This window comes from Nicotiana tabacum, chromosome 16 (genome assembly GCF_000715075.1).
Source record: "Nicotiana tabacum cultivar K326 chromosome 16, ASM71507v2, whole genome shotgun sequence".
Classification (NCBI taxonomy): Eukaryota; Viridiplantae; Streptophyta; class Magnoliopsida; order Solanales; family Solanaceae; genus Nicotiana; species Nicotiana tabacum.
Genome location: NC_134095.1, coordinates 22,385,685 through 22,411,964, shown reverse-complemented (window position 1 = coordinate 22,411,964; position 26,280 = coordinate 22,385,685). Strand labels below are relative to the sequence as shown.

At 39.0% G+C, this 26,280-nt stretch overlaps 1 non-coding gene across 1 annotated transcript; it reads right to left on the bottom strand.

The window, feature by feature from the left end:
* Window positions 1–18,582: 18,582 nt before the first annotated feature.
* LOC142171316 (U6 spliceosomal RNA) lies at window positions 18,583–18,688 on the bottom strand. Its single transcript, XR_012700888.1, has one exon. It is a non-coding gene; the product is annotated as a U6 spliceosomal RNA (small nuclear RNA).
* Window positions 18,689–26,280: the final 7,592 nt, after the last annotated feature.

Genomic DNA, 26,280 nt, shown 5'->3' with positions numbered 1-26,280 from the left:
TCCTTTGGGGATTGTATAATTATTTTTGGTACGTTACTAATTATCACTTGTTTTAACCTCAAATTAAGAAATTGATGTACTTGTTTTGGTAAAGTAAAATGAGAACTTATTAAGATTTCCGCGTTGGCTTGTCTGGCAATGGTGTTGGGCGCCATCACGACCTATAATGAAATTGGGTCGTGACATAAAGCTTGGGCTTCAATGGCTTTAGCCAAAAGCCGGCCTGGATATAGTATCAACGCCACAGAAGAAGAAGAAGAAGAAGAAGAAGAAGAAGAAGAAGAAGAAGAAGAAGAAGAAGAAGAAGAAGAAGAAGAAGAAGAAAAAGAAGAAGAAGAAGAAGAAGAAGAAGAAGACTAGGAGGGTATTAAATATTACAATATTTACTTATTAAGACTTAGTGAGTTTTAAATAATTATTATAGCCTTTTTGGCTAAGCTTCTCTTAGGATAAACGTATTTTTTTATTAATTTTTTTTTCAAGTTGAATTATTTAGCTAAATTTTTAGAAGGAAAAAAGTATTTTTGAGTAGAAGCAGAAGAAGTAGCTTCTCCCCAAAAATACTATTTTGAAACTTTGAGAAAAATACATTTAGGAGCACTTTTTAAAAGCTTGTCAAAACACTAATTGTTGCTTAGAAGTATTTTTTAAATTAATTAGTCAAACAAAAATTGCTTCTCTCCAAAAATACTTTTGAGAAAAAATACTTCTCAAAATAAGTTGATTTTAGAAGTTTGGTCAAATAAGCTATTAGTGTGACCAAGTTTTAAATAACAGTGTTAAAAGCGGCTATTTTTTCACTTCAACCGATTATACGGATCCAAATATGTTGTGCTGATCCATTCTTGTTAGGCTTTACAAGATGGGCCAATAATTGGTTTAAGGGATTTTTACATACCTATACACTATTGGAAATTTTATTACCCTCCCTATTCAAGTTTCAATTTAATTACTTCTATATACAAATTTACCAATTATATACACTTTAGGAATTAAATGAGTATCTCTTTATATTAGGAATCAATTATTTCACATCCTTATTCTCTCTCCCTCATGCTCTCTCTCTCTCTCTCTCTCTCTCTCTCTCTCTCTCCAGCGCTTTCTCTCTACGTCTCTCTCTATCTCTCAATCCATAAGTTCAGTAATGTAGAGCAAAAAAAAAAGAGCAGTAATTCCACCGTTGACAGCCATTAAAAAACTTTGAAGCTTTGAAATCGAATTTGGGTTTTCAAAAAATATTATTTGTTTGAATTGGGTGTTGTTGCAAACAATTGGAAATTCTCTCTACGTCTCTCTCTATCTCTCAATCTCTAATTCCAATAATGTAAAGTAAAGGAAAAGAGAGCAACAATTCTAACATTGAAAGCCATTAAAAAGCTTTAAAGCTTTGAATTCGAATTTGGGTTTTCAGAAAATATTATTTGTTTGGATTGGGTGTTGTTGCAAATAATTGGGAATATGGTTTGGAGTTTATATCTCAATTTTGAGGGTGTTTTCGTAAAGATTAGACTTGATTTTGGCTGAATTTCAGATTGAAACTCGAATAAGAAGAAGAAGAAGAAGAATTGTAGTAAAATTATATATATATATATATATATATATATATATATATATATATATATATATATATATATATATATATATATATATATATATATATATATATATATATATATATATATATATATATATATATATATATATATATATATATATATATATATATATATATATATATATATGAAAGTTGAAGACATATTGTATAAAAATTATATTTAAGTTGTATGATATTGTAGTCGTATTTAACTAGGTAGAAATAATGTATGAAAGTTATAGATAAGTTGTAAATAAGTTGTATAATATATAATTAGTTGTATGAAATTTATTTTTACTATGTATGTTGTTGTAGATATTCAAATTTGCATTAAATTTGTACAAAATTTATTTTTAATTTGTATGTTGATATGTAGTTGTATATAACTGGGTAGAAATAATATATGAAAGTTGAAGATAAGTTGTAAACTATGTAATTTATTTTTTATTTTTATTTTGTTGCAAATGTATTAAATTTATACAAAATTTATTTTTTAATTTATATGTTGTACCATGTTGTTATATATTGACCATCATTGATCTAATTGAAGCCCTCATGTAATAATCATGATACTACAGTTCATAGTACATATCAGTGTATGTTTTTGAAATTTCTAGTTCTATTGGGAATTTTGCAAGATGGGAAACCAGATCTACTTCTCCTAATAAAATTGGGTCAAAGGAAAATTTTAGTTTTGCATGAATTACTCGCTACAAATTTCAGTTACGGGCAGCATTCAGAGTTGCTAGTTCTCCTCAAATGCAAAGTTCCTTGTCGTCAAAAGACTTGAAACGATCCTTATTTTGTTTATGTCAATTTCCAGTACTGTTATTACTTCCTTGGGGGCATTTATCTATTTACTTATTAATTCTAGGCCAAACCCAGAAAAAGCAAATTATGTTACAAAATTTAGAGCCGGAAAGATGCAACTGAGTAGGCGGCAAAAAAAGGAAAAGAGGATAGGAGAGAAAAAAAAGGAAAAGTGTATAACAAAATCCCTTGATTGAGGGCACAAATAATGGATTGAGAGCCTTTTAAGGTTGATTGTATACATTTTGTAACTGTTTGACCCAAAAGATATTGAAACCTTTTTGATTAAATCAATTAAAGAAGATGGAGGGATAAATCTCAGCCAAGTATAATAAACTCTAGAATGAAAGACCCAAAGGATAAATAAGGTAGATAATATTTATTGATCTCGTGGAACCGAATGATTAAGCGTCAAAAATGACAACCTAGAATGTAGAAAGATATTACAATGGGTTCTCTTAGCCAAAAGTTCATCCCTTTTACAAGGGTTTCTACTCACTATATACAAGGACAATCCCTTCATGAACCCTAAAATACATGTCATAGAGAATATTCGAAAATATATTCCTACTACCTCCTGTTGGCCTATACTACTGCAAAGGTCGTGCGTCCTTTAATCGCTATCGATCGTCGCCGTCTTCAACGGCTACAAGACGTCATGTCGTGAAGAACTCGTCTCATGTCGTATTCGACAGTAGTCATGGTCGTCTAAATTTGGACTTATACAGTTAGTCCCTTCGCTTGTCGAGGTTGCGGCTTGGTGCGTCCTCGATAAACAGACATCGCCCACACCTATGGAGAAATTTGGTTTTACGAATCACCATGGTTTGGCTAACAATGAAAGGTTAGTGTGCCCAACAATACCTTGGGTGGTGTGTCTTATCGGGAAATGACGTCACTTCCACGTGCATCATCATTATGCGTGTTTTCGAGATAGAGGCTGATGGTTTGTCGCTTCGATTTCGGTGCCATTTTGCAGCCTTCCGCTTCGATTCTGGTGCCACCCGATCCTATAAATAGGTGGAGGGTTTGTTTTTTCAAAAACTCTTGGCCATTTCATCTCTGGTTATTCTTTCTCATCCCTCCGTGTTTGCTCCAACGATTTCTTTACTTTTCTCTTCCATTCTCCCTTCTTAGTTTTACTGTTGTATTAACACATCTTCCGCCATAGAGATGCCTAGAACACACCGATCTTGTGAGGGGGTTTTTGATGCCACCCGGTTATCCATGGCGCTCCCCTCTGGTGGTGAGGACATCACGGTGGAGTAAGGGGATAGCTTTCCCATCGTGGAGGAGTTACTGCCGAGGCACCCCATGTCTTGAAGCGACGTTCTTAAAGATCCTCATCCTACTCTCGCCTTAGTATTCTCTGAAACTAAGCAAGTCATTGAGATGGTTCCAGCGGGAAGGGACTTCGTATAAGTCCATAAACCGGGGTACTGTGCTTTTTATGAGTACCCCTTTGTGATTGGTCATTCCTTCCCCTTCTCCCATTAGCGGAAGAATTCTGTTGATTTTATCTGGTTTTTCCAGTGCAACTTTTCCCGTACACGCTCAAAATACTCATGTTGTTGACAAAATATGTGGAGTTGGCGGGGTGCGAAGTTACCGTCCACCACCTCTTACACTTGTTTTCACCCAGCTTTCATAGGGGTACTATGGTGCATCTGAGGCACCGAGGGACAAAAGGGCCGGTGGTTGGAACCGATGACCGGGCGAGTCACAAATTTTGGTATAAATACTTCTTCATTAGAACTGAACACATCATGTCTGACCCTGCTAGATTACCGGAGCAGTGGAATGAGAATCGTAAGTGTCGCCACTTTTTTACTCTTTCTTTTCTACTTCATTCACCTTAGTATTTATTTGCGACTCTCTTTTGCAGCTATGGGGAATCCACCCCATCCCATAGCAGGTATAAGGGATTGGGCTGCCCGTCTGCTGCCCCATGCAGCGGAGACTCGAAACTGGCCCGCTTTCGTGAAATGTTTTGGGCCAAAAGTTTCATATGGTAAGTGTCTTCCTCTGTATCACTCTTCGGCTATATAACATCGTCTATTGATACGACTCTTCGGCTATCCCCGTCCCTGTATTTCGTCAGGCTATCGCCTCCGCAGGAATGAAATTCACTTTGGATGAGTCTGCTTGGGAGGGTCATGCTCAGTCGGTACAGGCGAGGGAACCCTCTCGGGATATGGTTGTGAGGGGGAGATCCCTTCTAGACCGGCATATCATCTCGTAGATGAGTCCTCTAATGGGGACGAATTTCGTTGAGAAAAAAAGAGTAGGATAGAGCTTGGGAAGAGCGTGACCATTGATATGGGTAAGAATAGGACGGGTGCATTGGAGACGGCACCGGTACCCATATTTATGGCCGATGCCATCTTGGCGGGGAGATCTCCCCAAACAGAAGGGGTTTATCAAGGAGGGGGGTCTGCGTTCTCCACCGAGGGTGGCGCATCATCCATTGTCGGGCGACGACTCAGGCTCTAACGTCGACCCAGGGGATGTTCGTGAGTTTTTGGAGCATCACACTCACGTAGAGGTCAAATGAAGGGTTCTGATCAACACATAGTCGTTTCTGAGGACTACGAGTTGCTGTCGGACTGTGATCAGGTGGCATCCATTTTTGCCCCTTTTATGAGCTGCCACTGAGAGCGAGTCACTTAAAGCAATAAGTGATGCGGAGTTGTCTCTTTCTAGCATGTCTCTACGGGTAAATGTCTTTCTTTTTATTTCGTCGTTGGATCTGCGTTGCCATTTTTGACTTATTTGTTCTAACTTTATTTCTCGTACTAGACCCTCATTATGGAGATCGAGCGTGAGTTTTGGGAAAGGAGGAAGACCACCATCTATGGAAAGATGTCTTCCAAGTACCAAGAATATCGCACCAAGCATTGTGCGATGGTCGACTTCTACAATCAGAATCGCGACTTCCAACTATTACGTGAAGGGCTCAAGCAGAAGGAGGATCAACTGTCGCGTAAGGTCGAGGAGTTGAAGGAACGAGATGAGGACATTATGAAAGCCCGTTGCCCGTAGCAGTGAGCTTGAGGCAACCCTCAGAGCTAGGGAAGATGAGCTCGAGTTAAGTAGGGGAGTAGTGGCTGAAAATGCCGATCTTCAAGCAAAAGTATCCAGTTTAACTACCGAACTGGATATGAAGACGGCTGAGGTCGATGAGCTTAAGGGTGAGTTGAGTGTGAATGCTGATAGATTGGCCCATACTGAGAGGGAGAGGGAGACTGCCGTTTCTGAGGCGGCGGTTTTAGAAGATGCACTCCGTGTTTGTAGGTTAGAGCGGACTAAGGAGATAGAGACGTTTGCGCTTAAGACAGTGGAACTTGAGGGGCGTATTCAAGGGTTGGAGGAGGAACTGTCTGCATTGAACAAGCAAGTGGATTCTTTGAAAGCGGAGAATGTACGACGATAGACGTAACCTTCATCTTATACTCCTGTTGATCCTGTCGTGCTTCGACATTTATATGAGTTATGGGTTCATGCTGAGGCTCAGCTTGATGTGTACAAGGCTCTTCATGTTGATGGGAGGGCATCTGAAGTGGAGTTTCGGGATGTACGCGCCAAGGCTCGTGCAGCTCGTCTGGCATGTGGGTACGATCCTATCTCGCCTGACGGAGATGATATTAATTTTGATTATGCAAACAGGCTCGCCTCCGACTCTTGGTACGAAGTCGTGTATGCCATAGGAAATGATGTGTAGTATTTGTTTTGTACTTACTTTTTGCTTCACGATTTTTGTAAGGGCATCTTTGAGCCCTTTGTAAAGACAAATATTTGTAACATATTTTCTGTAAATTAAGGTTGTTTTGGTCGTACATCTCTGAGTCGTTTCCTTTCTTTGGTTTGTTTGATGACGACTTCTGCCGCAATTACGTCACTCCGATGCTTTATTGAAATGCTAAACTTATTGTAGTGAGTTTAGTTGAACTCTGGTGCCGAAGTAATATCCCATCGTGGTTTGAGTGATGTTGAACTCGTTTTTTGTCGATGGCCTTAGCCATTGGGATGTTACTTTCAAGGTGGTGCCGAAATAATATCCCGTCGTGGTTCGAGTGATGTTGAACTCATTTTTTATCGATGGCCTTAGCCATTGGGATGTTACTTTCGAGGTGGCGTCGAAGTAATATCCCGTCGTGGTTCGAGTGATGTCGAACTCAGTTTTTGTCGATGGCCTTAGCCATTGGGATGTTACTTTCGAGCTGGCGCCGAAGTAATATCCCGTCGTGATTCGAGTGATGTCGAACTTATTTTTTTGTCGATGGCCTTAGCCATTGGGATGTTACTTTCGAGTTGGCGCCGAAGTAATATCCCGTCGTGGTTTGAGTGATATCGAACTCGTTTTTTGTCGATGTCCTTAGCCATTGGGATGTTACTTTTGAGTTGGCGCCGAAGTAATATCCCGTCGTAGTTTGAGTGATGTTGAACTCATTTTTTGTCGATGGCCTTAGCCATTGGGATATTACTTTCGAGTTGGCGCCGAAGTAATATCCCGTTGTGGTTTGAGTGATGTTGAACTCATTTTTTGTTGATGGCCTTAGCCGTTGGGATGTTTCTTTCGAGCTGGTGCCGAAGTAATATCCCGTCGTGAGGGTGGCGTTCTATTTTATTTGTTGGAGTATCGTGGATGCCAGTTTCATTCATACATTGGAGATGCGTGTTGATTTCGTATACATAATGGAGTGATTTTATTCATATGTCGGATATACATGTCGATTTCGTACATATAATGGAGATTCTTTATATCTAGTCCCTTCATTGCTCGGTCTGGAGATGTAATTGGTAGGCGGGGCAATGAAAAATACTTCGAACCTTGAGACGTCCCTCTCGTTGCCTCATTAAAAACCTCCCCGAGAAAACCCAATTGGGACAAAACCCGAGCGAGGGAAAAAGAGTACGACTCGGGCGGCGTTTTTTCAGAAGTGGAAGTACTTGAGGTGGGTGACATTCCAGTTATTTTGTAATAGTTTCCCTTCCATTGTTTCTAGTTGGAATGCTTATTTACTTGTTGCTGCTGTGATTTTGTACGGCCCGTCCAAATGTGTTCCTAGTTTCCCTTTATGCGGATCCTTCGCTGCTTGTGTTTTGGCATTTAGTACGTAGTCCCCGACTCTGAGTGGTCGTACTTTGGCCTTCTTGTTATTATACCTTTCTGCTTGTTGTTTTTGGGCCACCATTCTTATGTGTGCCATATCCCTTCATTCTTCGACCTCATCCAGGTCTTGTAACCTGCTTTCGTCGTTGCTTGATCCACTCTCATTGGAGTATCTCAGGCTAGGTTCCCCAACCTCAACGGGTATGACTACATCGGTGCCGTAGACCAATGAATATGGTGTCTCACCTGTGCTGGTCTTCGGCGTTGTGCGGTAGGCCCATAGCACCCCCGGTAACAGTTCTGGTCATAGCCTTTTGGCATCTTCAAGATTTTTCTTTAATATGTTTAATATTGTTTTATTGGAGGATTCTGCTTGACCGTTACAGGGCAGGATGAAATGGCGTGGAGAGTATCTGCTTGATATGCCATTTTTTGAAAAACTCAGTCGTCTTTTCCCGACAAACTGGGGTCCGTTATGGCAACTTATTTCTTTGGGGATGCCGAAGTGGCATATAATGTTTTTCCAGATGAACGTGATGACTTCTTGTTCACGTATTTGAGCGAACGCACCTGCTTCCACCCATTTGGAAAAATAGTCAGTAAAAACCAAAAGGAAGCGTATCTTACCTCGCCCTACTGGGATTGGCCCAACGATATCCATCCCCCATTTTATAAACGGCCATGGAGAGGTGATGAAATGCAGGAGTTCCCCCGCCTGGTGTATCATAGGGGCGTATTTCTAGCATTGCTCACATTTCTTGACGTACTCCGCGGCCTCTTTTTTCATTGTGGGCCAGTAGTATCCTGCACGAATAAGACACCTAACGAGGGCTCGATTGCCGGTATGGGCGCCGCAGTGGCCTTCGTGTACCTCTTCCAGCATACGTCTTGTCTGATTGGGTCTGAGGCATTTGGCTAACGGGCCACCGAACGTCCTTTTGTAAAGGTCGTGGTTTATGAGATTGTATCTGGCCGCTCATATTCAGAGCTTTTTTGCTTCTTTTTTATCTTGTGGGAGTGTTCCTTCTTGTAGGTATGGTATGATGCGATTATGCCAATCCCAAGTTAAATTTATATAATGTACCTCGACTTGGTCTATTGATGAGTGGAGGAGGGTGACCACGTTCTCCTTGGTGATATTTTTAGTTATTGCTGCCAGCTTGGCGATACCGTCTACTTTGATGTTTTGTGCTTGGGGTATTTGGTCGAATCGGCATTCGTCGAATTATGGCAGTAGTTTGTGGATTTCGATTTGGTATTTCTGCAACCTTTGCTCCTTAATTTGGAAATTCCCAGTAACTTGGTTCACAATGAGTTGAGAGTCGCAGCAGAGGATGACCCACCGAGCACCATGCTTGAGGGCCAATTTCAATCCTGCAATTACGGCCTCATACTCGGCCTCATTATTAGTTATTTCAGGGTATCGTACAGATTGACGAATTAATTTGCCCGTTGGGACTTTGAGTACGAGTCCCAGTCCCGATCCCAATGCGTTGGATGCACCATCAGTGTAGAGGACCTAGAGGTCAGATCGTTCAAATGAAGTGTAAAGTGCTTCTTGTTCGACTTTGGGCAGTATCTTTACGCTGAAATCGAGGATGAAGTCAGCGAGCCCTTGCGACTTTATTACGGTTTGTGATTGATATGTTATATCGTGCTCTCTTAGTTCGTTGGCCCATTTGGCCAGCCGACCCGATAATTTGGGTTTCTGTAGGATACTCCTGAGAGGAAAGGTGTTCACCACCTTTATGGGGTGGCACTGAAAATATGGTCTAAGCTTTCGTGAAGCTACGACTAGCGCCAGAGCCAGTTTTTCAAGGTGGGGGTACCTTGTTTCGGCGTCAATTAAGGTTTTGCTGATATAGTAAAATGGAGATTGCGTACCTTGGTTTTCTCGGACTAGAACTGCACTTACCGCAACTTCAGATACGCTAGGTAGACTAGGAGGCACTCGCCTGAGTCTGCTTTGGCGAGTAAGGGTGACGAAGACAAGAATGCTTTTAGTTTCCTTAGGGCGTCGACGCATTCTGCATTCCAATGGAACCCATTGTCTTTCCTTAATACATTAAAGAATTTATGGCACCTATCCGATGACCGTGAGATGAACCTAGACAGGGCGGCTATTCGTCCTGTCAATTTTTGTACCTGCTTTTTGTTGGTCAGTGTTTTGGGTATTCCTTCGATGGCCTTAATCTATTTTGGGTTGACCTCGATGCCTCTTTGTGACACTAGGAAACCAAGGAACTTTCCCGAGCTTACACTGAAGGCGCATTTTTCGAGGTTTAGTTTCATGCCCTACCGTCTTAATATGTCAAAGGCTTCCTTCAGATGACCGATATGATCTTCTTTCCTTTTCGACTTAACCAGCATATCGTCGATGTAGACTTCCATTGTTTTACCGAGTTGGTTTTTGAACATTTTGGTGACCAATCTCTAATATGTCGCCCTTGCATTCTTTAGTCCAAACGGTATCACTTTGTAGCAGTATGTTCCCTGGTGAGTGATGAAAGTGGTTTTTTCCTGGTCTTCTTCTTCCATGAGGATCTGATTGTAATACGAATAGGCATCCAAAAAGCTTAGCATCTCTTGTCCTGCTGTTGTGTCGATGAGCTGGTCGATGTTGGCAATGGAAAAGAATTTTTCGGACATGCCTTGTTTAGGTTCGTGAAATCTACACACATCCGCCACTTTCCGTTTTTCTTTTTCACCATGACCACATTGGCGACCTATTGAGGATATTTCGATTCCCAGATGGAGCCATTTGCGAGTCGCTTATCGACCTTTTCGCTGACGACTTCGTTGATTACGGCGTTGAACTTCCTTCTCATTTTCTGTACCGACGGGTAAAGGGGGTCGACGTTTAACTTGTGGGTGGCAATATCTTTTGGGATGCCTGGCATATCTGTATGGGAGAAGGAAATAGATCGGCATGGTCAATCAAGAACTTATGAAATTTATCTAGTTCCGAGAGGTTGTGCCCAATATAAGCCTTTTTTGCTATCGTTGTCGTCTAGCAAGACGGGATCAAGATTTTCTATCATTGATTCGGATGCTTCCACGATGTCGGGCTGCTTGATAACGTCTGCCTGCACTTCAAGTTTGGCTCCCGACATTGCTGATTAATATGCTTCCGCATTTGCTCCTTTGAGTTGTTGGGTGTGTGCACAATCTTGGGCGATGCGGTAGCATTCTTGTACGGTGTGTTGATCCCTCAAATGTTGAATAGTCCCCATGAGGTAGGAAACTTGATCACTTGATATAGACTGGAAGGGACCGCTCGCATGGGGTGTATCCACGGGTGCCCTATGATGGAGTTGTAAGTTGTTTCCTGGTTCTTGACGTGAAATGTCATTTCCAGGGTGATCCTCCAGCTAGGACGGGTAGCACTATCTCTCTAGAAGTCCGTTCAACTACATTATTAAAACCTGTTAGCATTATACAATGCGGTATTGTTTTATCTTCGAGTCTCATCTGCACGAGGACTCGAGGATGGATAATACATGTGTCGTTCCCGTCATCTAACATTATTCTTTTTACATCAGTATCTGCGATACGTAAAGTGATAACAAGAGCATCATAGTGAGGGAAAGACAAACCATCGGTATCTGACTTATCGGAGATGATACTATCTTCGAGGTCATCATATCGTTCGTGGGTGATTGATCGTTTGAGTTTATGTGTGGTGGTGAACTTGACATGATTGATCGTTGCGTCGTCACCCCCGCCGTTGATCATCTGTATGGTGCGAGTGGGAGAAGGTGGTTTTGGAGGTCCTTGGGGCTGTTCGCGTCCGCAGGCGAAATTAGTTCGTCCTCGATCGCTCAGTAGCTCCTTCAGGTGACCCTGGTTTAGCATTCGTACTACTTTCTATCGCAGTCCTATGCAATTTTCAGTTTTGTGACCCCTATCTTGGTGAAATTCACAGAAAGCTCTTGACTTTTGGGTGCTGGGGTCTGACCTCATCTTTTGCGGCCATTGCACCTTTGGACCGAGTTTCTCTAGGGCGTACATTATTTCTGAAGGAGAAACACAAAAATTGTGAGAAGATAGGAGTGGAGGCATACCTTTCTTATGTCGATATAGTGTCGTATATCGAGGAAGAGCATCTGCATGCCGTGGTGGAGGTGGGGCAGACGTCCTGACGTAGGGTTGATGTCTTTCCTGGCCGAGGCAGGACCCCAACTAATCTCTTCGACCGTCATTGCGACGATCTTTCCTTGCTTTGGTTTGAAGTGACATCAACCGTTGGGTCGAGCCGTTGAGATCGTCCTCGTCGGCTCGTACCTCAGCGTAGTAGGCGTTATGGATTTTTTCCCAAGTAGTTGGGGGGTATTCATGAGCCTGCTTAGCAATTTTCTGGTCACTCTCGATCTGTTTCTGTTTAATCCGTTCTGGAAGGCTGCTACTGCCATTCCTTCTAACATATTCAGCAAGCTCATTCTCACCCTGTTGAACCGAGCTAAGAAGTCCTTGAGTCCCTCGTCGTGCATCTGTCTTACGGCAAATATATCATTTACCCTAGCCTTTGCCTTTTTAGCTCCTGCATAGGCGGTGACGAATTTGTCTGCCATTTCCTCGAATGTTGCTATCGAGCGTGCTGGTAGTTGAGAGTACCATATCAAGACTCCCCCTATTAAGGTTTCGCCGAACTTTTTCAATAGCTCCGATGGTACTTGCTCTTTTGAGAGATCGTTGCTTTTTATGGCTGTAACGTAGTGGATGATGTGGTCTTCTGGATCGGTAGTACCATCATATATCTTTAAGTAGGGCGGCATTTTGAAGGTCTTTGGAATGGTGTAGGGGGGCGCTTCTTCACTGTATGGTTGCTCGATGAATTGACCAACATCGCGTTTTGGCAGCAACTTTGGAGCGCTTGGTATTTTGTCAACTCTCTCTTGGTGTCCCTTCATATGGTCATGGAGTGCCTTATTCTCATTTTCCATCTCCTCAATTTTCTTTAAAACGCCTGCAAGAGTATCATTACCTACATCACTAGCAACATAAGTGTTACCTATACGGAGGGCATCTTGCTCACCCTCGTTTATCGTGACATCTGCATGTGCCACATTCCTATCATCCCTTTGGGCGGGTTTATCAAGTATGGTGTTTAGAGCACGTGTTAGCCATTATTCTAGCAGTCTTCTTACTACCGATGGTGGCTCTCCCGTTGCAGATGTGGAGGCTTCCCTTTCGCGTGAAGCAGTCACGCTTTCGTGCGGGGAGGTGAAGTATCTCCCTGGGGTGTGATGTTTGGTGTTTCATTTTCGTGATCCTCTCTGCTATCTTCGTTGATGGTGTCTAGGAGGTTGGTTGTGACGCCTACTATGGCTTTTTGCCTTGCATCTCCTTTCCCCGCCATTGTTGGTTTGTACCTAGCTCGGAAGAAGTGATTATCCCTTTCAGGAGTCTAGATGAAACTATAATCTTAGCTAAAGAAATCCCCATAGACGACGCCAAATTGTTTGACCCAAAAGATATTGAAACCTTTTTTATTAAATCAATTAAAGAAGATGAAGGGGTAAATCTCAGTTAAGTATAATAAACTCTAAAATGAAAGACCCAAGGGATGAATAAGGTAGATAATATTTATTGATCTCGTGGAACCGAATGATTAAGCGTTGAAAATGACAACCTAGAATGTAGAAAGATATTACAATGGGTGCTCTTAGCCAAAAGTTTTCTCCGTATACAAGGGTTTCTACTCACTATATATAAGGGACAATCCCTCCTGAACCCTAAAAGACATGTCATAAAGAATATTCGAAAATATATTCCTATTGCCACATGTTGGGCCTATACTACTGCAAAGGTCGTGCGTCCGTTAACCGCTATCGATCGCCGCCGTCTTCAACGGCCACAGGACGTCGTGTCGTGAAGACCTCGTCTCGTGTCGTATTCGACAGTAGTCGTGGTCGACCAAATTTGGACCTATACAGTAACTAAAGTGTGTTTAGGTGGGATAAATACCAAAACATGGATATTTTTCGTAATAAGGTTTTAAATAGTGTATAGGAATGAAAAAATCCTTTGATTTTAAACCCAAGGTGCAAAAGGGAACTAAATAAATAAATAGATAAGTTTCCAGGTTTCACACTGTTAAAAGAGAACATGTGTATGTTGCAAAAACTAGGAAGATAAATGCAAGGAAACAGGTTGGGGGATGATAGGTACAATAAATCTGTTATTTACTACCATTTCGTAATGCATTATGTCACATGAAGTAAATGAAGTGTTCAACAACCCTATTTTCACTTGATGCACGTATCAAACAACTAAATACGTTACATATAATTGTTCATACAAACTTTTGTGAGTTAGTGACAGTTAAGTTAAATACTCCATAAATGTTAAAACATTCATATATTAGAATTAAGCACTTAAAATTTCACAATAAGGAAAAGCAGAATTTGACCAATATTATACCATAATCAAATTTTAAAGTTATCTAATATTACAAGAAGTTATTGATCGGTATTTGGTCATAACATGGTATCCAATCAATAGGTTCACGTATGATGCAACCGAGAAAGTGCTATTTAATATGGTACTTTTGGAAATGCTAAGAAGATGTGTTCTTAATTTAGATCACAAAACATATTCAGTTAAAAGAGTATATAGAATTACAGATTGATGTAATTGCTGGTTTTATTGAGGTCTTTAGGTCAACGAAGAAGAATATAAATCAACTAAATTCACAAGAAATATGTAGAACATAGAAAAATGTATACAAGAAGCAAATGACGAGGGCAAGATTTTACCCAAGTGTTTTATAAGTGTGTTTGGGTCGAGAACTATATTAATGTTAAATTTTGACTTATTCTCTCAAATTATTATTTATCTATATTATTTTCAAACGATATCAACCTATTGTATATATATCTTTTTTTTTTAGAAAAAATTATACTTGCACACACGTGTATAAGGAATATTTTCCTTAAATAATGACACCACTTTTTAGATGACGCTTCCGCCACCACAAGAACCAATGAGATTGTACGACCTCTCTGCTTTTACAAGCACGAACGTGTCATAACACCATACGATGAATATTTTAAATTGTTCCCGCTATATTTTAGTCAACAGATAAATTGTCTAATTAATTACAAGTTTTAAGCTAATTATAATTCTTCATGTCATAAAATAATTCCATTGTCATATTTTTCTCCAAGTAAATATAGACTATGATATGCAATTCAAACTGAATGTCTCTAGTTCGAATTCTAGATATTAAGGTTCGAATTCTAAAGCACTTCCCTTTAGAGAAATAAGCTTTTAATAATTTCTTAATAAAACAGGATTTTGCTAGAACTATGAACTGTAATCATGTTACTTAATTTTGTAATGGACAGTTTGATTAACCATATAAAGATAAGGATTTTTTTAAAGAATTGAATTAGATACTCATCCTCGGCCATAAAAGATTCTCTTAATTAGGAATTTAATATAATTCCCATTTCTGGCATGTACAGTTTTGGCTAGTTCTACTTGCTAACCATTTTATTTATGGATTAATTTCGCACCATGCTAAATACCGCTTGGCTTTATCACACGTCAACAATTTAATGGTAATAGATTTTCAAAGTCCAATCAAATCTTGACATGAGCTAGAGAAAGAAAATCCATTTGCCTATAAATTCTCTTCTAACTTAGCCAAAAAAGTACAACAAAAGAATTCAATCTCTTGGGGTAAAGAAGAAGAAAACATGTCAAAGTTGTGCACTCTCTTTATTGTGGCATTTCTTGTTTGCTTCACTCTCACATTTGCTGCTCGTCCTGATTCTTCGGCGGTGGTGAAGCCCCAATTTCATGCAAGTCAATACATCTCTTATAATTTCTTCTTTATTTGATCCATAAATTAAGATTCTACTGGTTTAATTTTGATTTATGTGTTCTTGATTTTCTGTTTATTGGGTTTTAATGACTCCGTCTATGTGAGTTTCATGGGTATAATCAGTCCTAATCCAGGATAAAGGAGAATGTATTCAAGGGGGTATCACCCCTTTTTCGAAAAATTATATTATGTAGCTAGGTAAAAAATAGTTTTATATGGATATACATTATATATTGACACTCCTTGACTTATTCTTGGGTTTATATGTTTATATTTTGACTCATCTTAATGAAAATTCTGGTTTTGCCACTGAATGCGAACAATGTAAAAATAGTTTTGTAGTAGGTTCGAATCGTGAAATCAGTCACTGATACTTACATCAAAGTATGCTACCTACATAATACCCTTTGCGTACGGTACTTCTATGGATCCTGCGTGAACGCGGTATGCTTGTGCACCGGCCTGCTTTTTTTATTGGTTTATGTGTATATGTTACTCCTAACGGATTATAACAAGTTATTTGCTTTAATTCTTCCGTTACTAATTTAAGCTTATTATAGTCCGTTACATGCTGTGAGTTATTTTAACTCGACGGTGTAAAAAAGAAATTAATGTATAGTCTATTAATTGATTTGTGTTTTGTTTTATGGGCAGATTGCAAGTGAAGGGAAAATTCAGATTAAGGAAGCAAAATGTGAAGGAGTGGAGGAAGAGGAATGTCTGAAGAGGAGGACAATGGCTGCTCATCTTGATTACATTTATACTCAAAGTAATAAAAATCCATAAATTGGATTTTTTGTGTTTTAACTTTCTAATCCCCCTTTTAATTACTAAGTGTGAAAGGGGTTGTAATGGCAGTCGATACTAATAATAAAACTTCTGCCTAGTTCTTTGTTTTTGGTACCCAATCTTTTCATTTCTTCTTTTTTCTCCTCTGTTATCCCTATAACATAGTTAACATAGGCTACATTTTATAACTGCAAATAAATTCACAAGTCAATTATCACAAAGGATAATGAAAAACTAAAACAACCATATGGTCTTAAGAGTTTGCAGTAAAATATAACTCTGATTTATTGTACAATGACTTACACTTTAGCAAACTCATTTATAAACCTTGAGATTAAAAAGAAAAAAGGAAAAAGAAGTAAAAAAGTAGTTTTGATTTGGAAGGTGGAATTATTACTTATTCTTCAACTCACTTTGATGTATATCCGAAAAATTTGACAGCTTGCATCATACGCAAGAGTGGCTCGGTGTACAAGATATTCCGTGTTCACATAAGATTCAAGAAAAGGTCGTACTCTAAGGGATATGATGTAGACAACTTACCCCTGATGTAAGCCTGTCAAACGGTCGGGCAGGCCCGATTCTGGACCGGCCTTGGTCGGTTTTAAACCTGACCGACCCTGATCGACCTGGTGGTAAGGGGGCGGGCCGGGCAGGACTGGGTTTGGACGTGAACCGGCCTGTGCCGGGGAAAATTTCATTACGGGTTAACTGGACCGGTCCAACCCGGTAAGTTCTTGTCAATCTTGAACCGGTTAATCGGACCGGACCGGTTCAACGACTAGTTCAATTTTTTTTAAATACTCTTGACAGTTGGCAACAGTCAACTGTCATTTTGACTGCTATTTTGACTGTTGCCCAATGACTAATTTTCAAGAATAGACCCCTTTTGGGCATCTTTTTTTTTAAAAATAATACTTTTATTATTTGCTAATTTATCTCTTTGAAAAACTATAAATAGACCTCCCACTCTTCTTCATTTCTTCACTCATCTCTCAATTCTCAATTCATGTTAAATCATGCCCCGTGCTAATAGAGTGCGCTCACATGTAAACGTACAAGAGGGGTTGGGGGAGGGTGAATTGTTGACTATTTAAAATTTAGTTGACTAACACAAGTATTAGTTAACTGACCATAGCATAGAATGAAAGTAAGCAGTAAAGAGAAGTAAATAACACACAACGATTTATACTGGTTCGGTATCGTTGTGGTACTTACATTATCACGACCCGGATTTTTCACCTTGGGGAGTCGTGGTGGTGCATACTAGTGAAAGCTAGGCAAGCTAATCATTCCAAATATTTTACCTTTTCTATTTTTTAATCCTTTAACAGCTATGAATTGACATTATATAAACAACGAAAATAATAAAGCGGAAGGCGCAAGAATGAAATGTAACAACTTAAGATAATACCGATACAATTCCATAAACATAAGCTACCCAGAACTGGTGTCATAATGTCACAGACTGTCTAGGAATATTACAAATAGGAGTCCGAAAGATAAATACAAAGTTGTTTCTGAAATAAATAAAAGAAACAGTATGGAAAGATAGAAGGAGACGCCAAGGCCTGCGGACGTCTGCAGGATTACCCCGGGTCGCCTTAACCGGTACTGAAACCAGCCGGTTCCCTTTTCCTCTAGCCTGACCCGACCCCTTAACATTCATACCTTGATGCAAACATTAATAACTGATTCCACAATTCGAACCCGTAACTTATAGATTATACGAAAACAATTTTACCGTTACTCCAAGGCTCCTTTTTTGCTTGAATCATCTTCAGGAACTAGAATTTTTTGGTAATGGACATAATTTCCTACCGGAGAAAACGGAGTATTATGTTACTGTTCATGAGTGTGAACTCACATATCCCTCATAAATTCCAGATTCTACCGTTGTAGGCTTATAGCATATTTGACCAAAAGTGATTTTTTTGGGCCAAAAATATTTTTGACAAAAAATGAGGTATTTGGCCAAGCTTTTAGTAGGAAAAAAAGTATTTTTGTGGAGAAGTAGAAACAGTTTTTGAGAAGCAGAAAGAAGTAGCTTATCTCCAAAAGCACTTATCTTAAAAGTACTTCTGAAAAAAATACACGTAGAAGCAGTTTCTAAAAGTTTGGTCAAACATTAATTACTGCTCCAAAGTATTATTCAAATTAATTAGCCAAACACAAACCGTTTCCCACCGAAACATCTTTCATTTAAGCATCTTGTTGTTCACATTCTTTTCATACTTGAGCTGGTTAATTTCAAAGTCTAGGAAAGGAAAAGTCGGTGTCCATACCAGTTTTAGCATTTTTCTTCGACAGATTTGTGCTTGGAAATAACGTTTGTTTTAAAAAATATTATGTTCACTTTCCTATCACCTCATCCTCTTCAGGATAAGGATTACTTTTTAAACTCAAAATAATTTGGATCATTTCTCGATTTGTACGTAGACATCTTTTTGTAGAGTCTACATTAGTTTTTTCTGTGTCATTCCAATTGCACAGAGTCATGCTAATCTTCTCTGTGTCATTTCAATTTTATTGGATATTCCGAAGGGGTAATTCCCTTATAAGTATACTCTCTGTTAAGGGAGATATCAAAGTTTCATTTTTTGTCGTTGCAGAAAATTTTCTAAGCCAACTGAGAAACAACGTATGTGGATGCTGCAAAAGCAAAACAACTAAACAAGTCCCCACAAAATTAGAGTCGATTGAAGCTAGTTGTGTAAATGCGCATAAAAATTTACCATAATTGTGACTTGTATGTATCCTTTGTTGTTGTTTCATGATACCGTAATGTTGGGCTTTTAAGCTTCTGTAACTTAAAGAGGGTGAATGAGAAATGAAGGGAAAATAAAATATTTGAGTTTCCCTCCTTGCCAAAGGGACATTGTCCCATATTGGAGGAAGAAAAGGATTTTGATGGGTATATATACAATTGCTCTTCTTCTAGCTCTTAAAGAGGTAAGAACAAGGCAAGCCTCGCGCGTTGTCGCTGTTTCCCGCAATATTTCAGTTTCACACATGTTCCAATAGCTATGGTTGTTTTTGAAAGGTTGCAAACCTTTTCAGAAATAGCGTCAAATGGTCTATAAATATTTCTTGAATCCCAGAATCTTTACTTACGAAATTTTCTGATCTTCTTCTTCTGCATATAAAAATTCCAGTGTGTTTTTTAGCCTTTGAGTGGTTCGTTGTTCATCGGTTTTTTTGGTACCAACACTCCGGTGAGTTAAATCATTCTATCCTGGGAGGATATATTCCAGCACCTCGGGCACTTGAGGGGAATAATTTCCTTAAGGACACACTGTGTATTCAGTGGGTTCGATTTATTCCTATATTATTTTCCAGAATTTATTTTGTCGTTCTATTTCTACTAACTTTCTGTTTCTGTTTTCATAAAGTTTATTATTTATTGTTTATTACAACAATACAGTTTGGATAACAATCTTATGGAAATTATTTTATTATATATTGTATTCTCTTTGTGGAGATTAAAACCTGTGTGATTTTCTACTCCTTCTGAATTTTACTGTTCTGATTTGAAGATATAAAAACTTCATCAGAATATTAAAATTCAGAAAATGATTTGAAGAACATAAAAACTTCATCGTTTTCTATAAAACAGTATATAAAAACTTCGATTTTTATTTATTATATGTACGATTTATTGTTAATTATTACTGTTCTGGTTTTACCATTAATTGAACTATTCTGTTGTTGATAGTGAGAAATGGTAATTGATAACGGAAATTCTTCTTCGACTGTTGTGGCAACGACGATAGACTCGTCAAGCCGGACTGCAGTTCCACCGGCCGAGAAACCAGGGAAATTTTTTGGAGCCAACTTCAAAGGATGGCAACAAAGGGTGTGCTTCTGGCTTACCACACTTGGTATGCCGAAATTCACTAGTGAAGAACCTCCAATGCCTGCTGCGGACATGCCGGACAACGAGAAATTCATGATTGTTGAGGCGTGGTGTAACGACCCGGCTGGTCGTTTTAAGAATTAACACTCTGATCCCTTATTAACTGCTTTCCCCGTATTTTTTCTGCTATTTTAATTTGCCGGGATGTTTTGCTTTAAATTTCGGAGTATTTTAGGACACTTAGTCCCTAAAAGAGAGCTTAAGCTTTAGAATTTGGACCGTAGTCGGAGCAGTGTGAAGATGGCCTCGGAATGGAATTCTGTCGGTTCCGTTAGCTCCGTTGGGTAATTTCGGGCTTAGGGGCATGTTCGAATTGTGTATTGGAGGTCCGTAGCTTATTTAGGCTTGAAATGCTGAAAGTTGAATTTTTTAAGTTTCCGGTACGATAGTGAGATTTTGATATCGGGGTCGGAATGGATTTTGGAAGTTGGAGTAGCTCCGTAGTGTTGAATGTGACATTCTTGCAAAATTTCAGGTCATTCAAACGAGGTTTGATAGACTTTTTGATCGAAAGCGTAATTTGAGAGTTTTTAGAGTTCTTAGGCTTGAATCCGATGTTAAATTGGTGTTTTGATATTGTTTTGAGCATTCCAATGTTTGGAACAAGTTTGAATGATGTTTTAGGATTGGTTGGTATGTTTGGTTGAGGTCCCCGGGGCCTCGGGTGTGTTTCGGATGCTCGACGGACCATTTTTGGACTTGGAAAAGGATCAGATTTTTCTAGTTTTCGGTTGCAGACTTTCCTTCATCGCGATCGCGTGAGGAGGCTCGCAATCGCGAAGGCTTAGATGAGGCAGAGGGGATTTTTATTCTACGCGATCGCGGGAAGGGAGTGCGAACGCGTAGTATTGGTAGAAGTTGAATCACGAACGCATGGGCTACGCCGTGTTCGCGAAGAGGAAGAAGTGAGGCAACTGAGGAGTGGAAGTTGCTCTTTACGATCGCGTAGAGCTGAGCAGTGCAAGCATCGCGTTCGCGTAGGGAGTATCGCGTTCGCATAGGGTTAATTTGGGGGTCAGTGATGTTTCTCTTCGCGATCGCGTGGGAGTTTCCGCGATCGCGATTAAGGTCGCGTCTGAGCAAAACATAAAGTTCAAAATCGAGGGTTTTGAATTCATATCACAAAATTGAATTGGGAGCTCGGTAGGAGACGAATTTTGGAGGGAGTTTGCGGGTAATGATTCTTAACTCCTTTTTACTTATAACACATTAATCTAAACATGAATTCATCATCTAATTTCGGATATGGGGTGAGAAATTGGGAAAATTTGGAAAAGTTCTTAGACCTAATTTTCTAGTTTTGATTGGGGAGTTGACATCGGATTTGGATAAATTTGGTATGCTTAGACTCGTGAGTGAATGAGGGTTCATAATCCGTAACTTTTACCCGATTCTGAGACGTGGGCCGGGGGACGTTTTGGGCAATTTTCTTAATTTCGCGTGTTAGCTTCGAATTAATTAGTGAAATTAGTTACTTGAAGTTATATTTATATTATGCGATTAATTTGAATAGATTTGGGCTATTTGGAGTCGGGTACTCGTGGCAAGAGCGTAGTTTCGGGTTGATTTTTTAGCCGGTTCGAGGTAAGTGGCTTGCCTAACCTTGTGTGGGGGAACTCCCTTAGGATTTGGTGTTGTTGATATATGAAATGCCTTGTACGTTAGGTGACGAGTGAGTACATGTGCTAATTGTTGAAAATCATATTTTCATTACGTAATATTTTCTTCCCTGTTTATACTACTTGCAATTTAAGCCTATTGTTAGCTAGGAAAGCATGTCTAATTGACTTAATTATTTTACTTGCTCAAACTGCTTTATTTGAACTCCGTACAACATGCTTGGTTAGAAATACCTATTTACCTTGATATGAAATTTGGACTTAACTGAATATTTTTCGTATGGCTGGTGTGTGTTAACTTTGAGACTACGGGACGGTATCCCGGGAGATCTCCCGACATGTTTACTTTGGGACTACGGATTTGTATTCCAGTAGATCCTCCTGCACATTTATATTGGAACTACGGGATTGCACCCGATAGATTCCCCCAGTACTGGGTATTTACATTTGGGACTACGGATCGAGATTCCGGTAGCTCCCCGTGCACTATGAGTTGGATTATGGAACGACACCCGGGAGATCCACTGGATATTTACATTTGGGGACTATAGGACGGTATCCTGGGAGATACCCGGTTGTTATCTCTGTGTTGAGTTATACTCCTTCTATGATTATTTGCTCTGTTGTAGTTGTTGCTACTCTTATTACCTTGTGTTACTCTACTATTGCTTCTTTTCCTTATATATTATTGTGTATGACTGGTAGGGCCCTGACCTTCCTCGTCACTACTCGACCGAGGTTAGGTTTGACACTTACTGGGTACTGTTGTGGTGTACTCATGCCATTTTCTGCACATGTTTTCCCCGTGCGTAGATCTAGGTTCTTCGACTCGGCCCTACTATCCTTGAGGCGAGGCGATTCTTCAGAGACTTTGAGGTATATCTGCCGTGTCCGTAGACAGAGGAGTCCCTCTCCATTCTCTCTTGTAATTATAGCCCTTCTGTATTTACTTTTGTTTAAGCATTCTGGAGTTAGACACTTGTTGTTATTCAACAGCTTGTGACTTCATGAGATTTCAGGTTTTGGGAAGTTGTTCAGTTTGAGAGTTATATTATATATGCCAAGCGGAATTTTAAACCTTCATCATGTTTATTCCGCAGTTTTATTAGTTTTATCTTGTCTTTTCCCTTTTTCCGCAATTGTTAGGCTTACCTAGTCACAGAGACTAGGTGTCATCACAATAGTTCACGGAGGGCGAACTGGGGTCGTGACATGTGGAAACAGGCAGATTTTCTTTGCAAAGGTTATATCTTAAGCGCTTTAGAGGATGACTTGTACAATGTCTGAATAGTTCGAAAGAATTATGGGACGAACTTGAGAATAAGCACAAGACTGAAGATGCATGCTTGAAGAAGTTAATGGTTGCCAAGTTTCTAGACTATAAAATGATAGACAGCAAAACTGTTGGAACCCAAGTTCAGGAGCTTCAACTTATTTTTCACGACCTTATTGCTGAAGGTATGGTCGTGAATAAAGCATTTCAAGTGGCTACAATGATTGAAAAATTACCTCCTTTGTGGAGAGATTTCAAGAACTATCTTAAGCAGAAGCGCAAAGAAATGAAGTTGGAAGATCTTGTGATTCGTCTCAAGATTGAGTAAGACAACAAAAACAGCCGAGAAGAAGTCTCATGGAAATTCAATGATCATAGGAGCTAATATCGTTGAGGAGACTGCTCCAAAAAGTAAGAAAGGAAGAGGTCTTCTAGACAGACTAAGGAGCAGAACAAAAAGAAATTCAAGGGCAATTGCTACAATTGTGGAAAAGTTGGTCACAAAGCCCCTGATTGTCTTCTCCCGAAAAAGGATAAGAAGAAGGGACAAGCCAATAAAGTGGAGAAGAATGATGACATTGATGATCTGTGTGCAATGCTTTCGGAATGCAACTTAGTTGGAAATTCGAAGGAGTAGTGGATTGACTCTGGAGCCACTCGACATATTTGTGCTGTCAAATAAGCATTTGCGACTTACTCTAATGCTGGTCCCGAAGAAGAGCTTTCCATGAGAAATAATGCAATAGCCAAGATTGAAAGTTATGGGAAGATATTCCTGAAGATGACTCCGGCAAGGTGTTAACGCTCAACAACATTCTTCATGTTTGTACTATTAGGAAGAATTTAGTTTCTACTTCTTTACTTGTGAAGAATGGATTCAAATATGTATTTGTTTCTGATAAAGTTGTTGTAAGCAAGAATGAAATATATGTTGGAAAAGGATACCTTAGAGAGGGCCTTTTCAAACTCAATGTAATGGTTGTTGACAGTATGAATAAAATTTCAGCTTCGTCTTATTTATTGGAGTAAAATGATTTATGGTATATTCGTTTAGGAGATGTCAATTACAAAACCTTGCGGAATTAATCAATTTAGAAATATTGCCTAAATTCGAGTGTAATAAATTAAAATGTCAAATATATGTTGAATCTAAGTTTGTAAATCATCCTTATAAGTCTGTTGAAAGAAATTCAAGTCCTTTAGACTTAATTCATATTGACATTTGTGATATGAAGTCGACACCGTCTCGAGGTGAAAAAAAGTATTTTATTATTTTTATTGACGATTGCACTCGATATTGTTATGTTTATTTTCTTAATAATAAGGATGAAGCAATTGAAGCATTTAAGAAATACAAGAATGAAGTGGAGAATCAATTGAATAAAAAGATCAAAATAATTAGAAGTAATAGGGGTGGAGAATATGGATCTCTGTTTGTATAAATATGTTCGGAATATGGAATTATCCATCAAACTACTGCACCTTACACACAATCCAATGAAATTGCGGAAAGGAAAAATCGGAAAATAAAGGAAATGATGAACTCTTTATTAATAAGTTTCGGATTACTGTAGAGTTTGTGGGGGGAAGCTATCCTTACAGCTAACCGAATACTCAATAGAGCACCCCATAGCAAAACGCCATCTATTCCATATGAAAAATGGAAAGGAAGAAAGCCCAACTTGAAATATTTCAAAGTGTGAGGGTTTCTAGCAAAGGTTCCTTTACCTAAAAGGGTTAAAATCAGACAAAAAACTGTAGATTGTATTTTTATTGGATATGCTACAACAGTAAACCATGTCGGTTTTTGGTTCATAAATCCGATAATCACGAAATTCATGTTAATACGGTAATGGAATTAGATAATGTTGAATTTTTGGAAAGTATCTATCTGTATAAAATTGAATGCGAGCCATTAAGTGAAAGACCTAAACGACCTCGGGAAAAGAAAAATACTCCAAGTGTAGAAGATCCAAGGCGTAGCAAACGTCAAAGAACATCTACTTCCTTTGGACCAGATTTTGTGATGTTCTTGCTTGAAAATGAGCCTTAAACTTTTAAAACAGCTATGTCATCTTCTGATTCAGCGTTTTGGAAAGAGGAAGTCAATAGTGAGATTCAATCAATTTTGGATAACCATACATGGGAATTGGTTGATCTTCCTCTAGGAAATAAGCCTTTAGGTTCGAAATGGATCTTTAAACGGAAAATGAAAGTTGATGGTACTATTGACAAATATAAAGCAAGACTTGTTATCAAAGGTTATAAACAAAAAGAAGGCCTTGATTACTTTGACACTTACTCTCCAGTAACTAGGATAACATCTACTAGGGTGTTAGTGGCACTAGCGGTCGTGTATGGTCTTAAAATCTATCAAATGGATGTTAAAATAGCTTTCTTAAATAGAGAATTGGAGGAAGAGATTTACATGGAACAACCTGAGGGTTTTGTGGTTCCTGGTAAAGAAAAGAAAGTGTGCAAACTTGTTAAGCCACTTTATGGACTTAAACAAGCACCCAAATAATGGCATGCCAAATTTGACCAAACGATGTTGGCAAGTGGGTTTAAAATCAATGAATGTGACAAATGTGTTTACATTAAAACACTGCAGGTCATGAAGTCATTTTTTGTTTATATGTTAATGATATGTTGATAATGAGTAAAAGTATAGTAGATAGAAATGCTACTAAGCGCATGTTGGCTAGAAAATTCGACATGAAAGACTTGGGAGCCGCTGACGTGATCTTATGAATTAGAATTCATAAGTATCCACAAGGTCTAGCATTATCACAATCTCACTACATTGAAAAAGTACTTGACAAGTTCAAGTATTTGGATTTCAAGATTGCCAAGACTCCAATTGACGTGAGTTATATACTTCAAAAGAATGAAGGTGAAAGTGACTCACAACTGGACTATGCAAGAGTATTGGGAAGTTTGATGTATATCATGATTTGTACGCTATTAGATATAACATGTGCTATTAGCAAACTGAGTCAGTTTACAAGTAATCCCAATCAAATACATTGAATGGCAATGAAATGAGTTTTGGGGTATCTGAAACATACCCAAAATTATACTTTGCATTATAACAAATATCCCTCCATAATTGAGGGATATAGTGATGCAAATTAGATCACCGGATCATCTGAAGTTAAATCACGAGTGGATATGTTTTCACAATTGGGGATGGAGCAGTGTTTTGGAAATCATCCAAATAAACGTGCATCGCCCTTTCTACAATGGAATATGAATTTATAGCTTTAGATAAGACCGGTAAAGAAGCTGAATGGCTCCAGAATTTCTTGGAAGATATTCCATTTTGGCCCAAAACT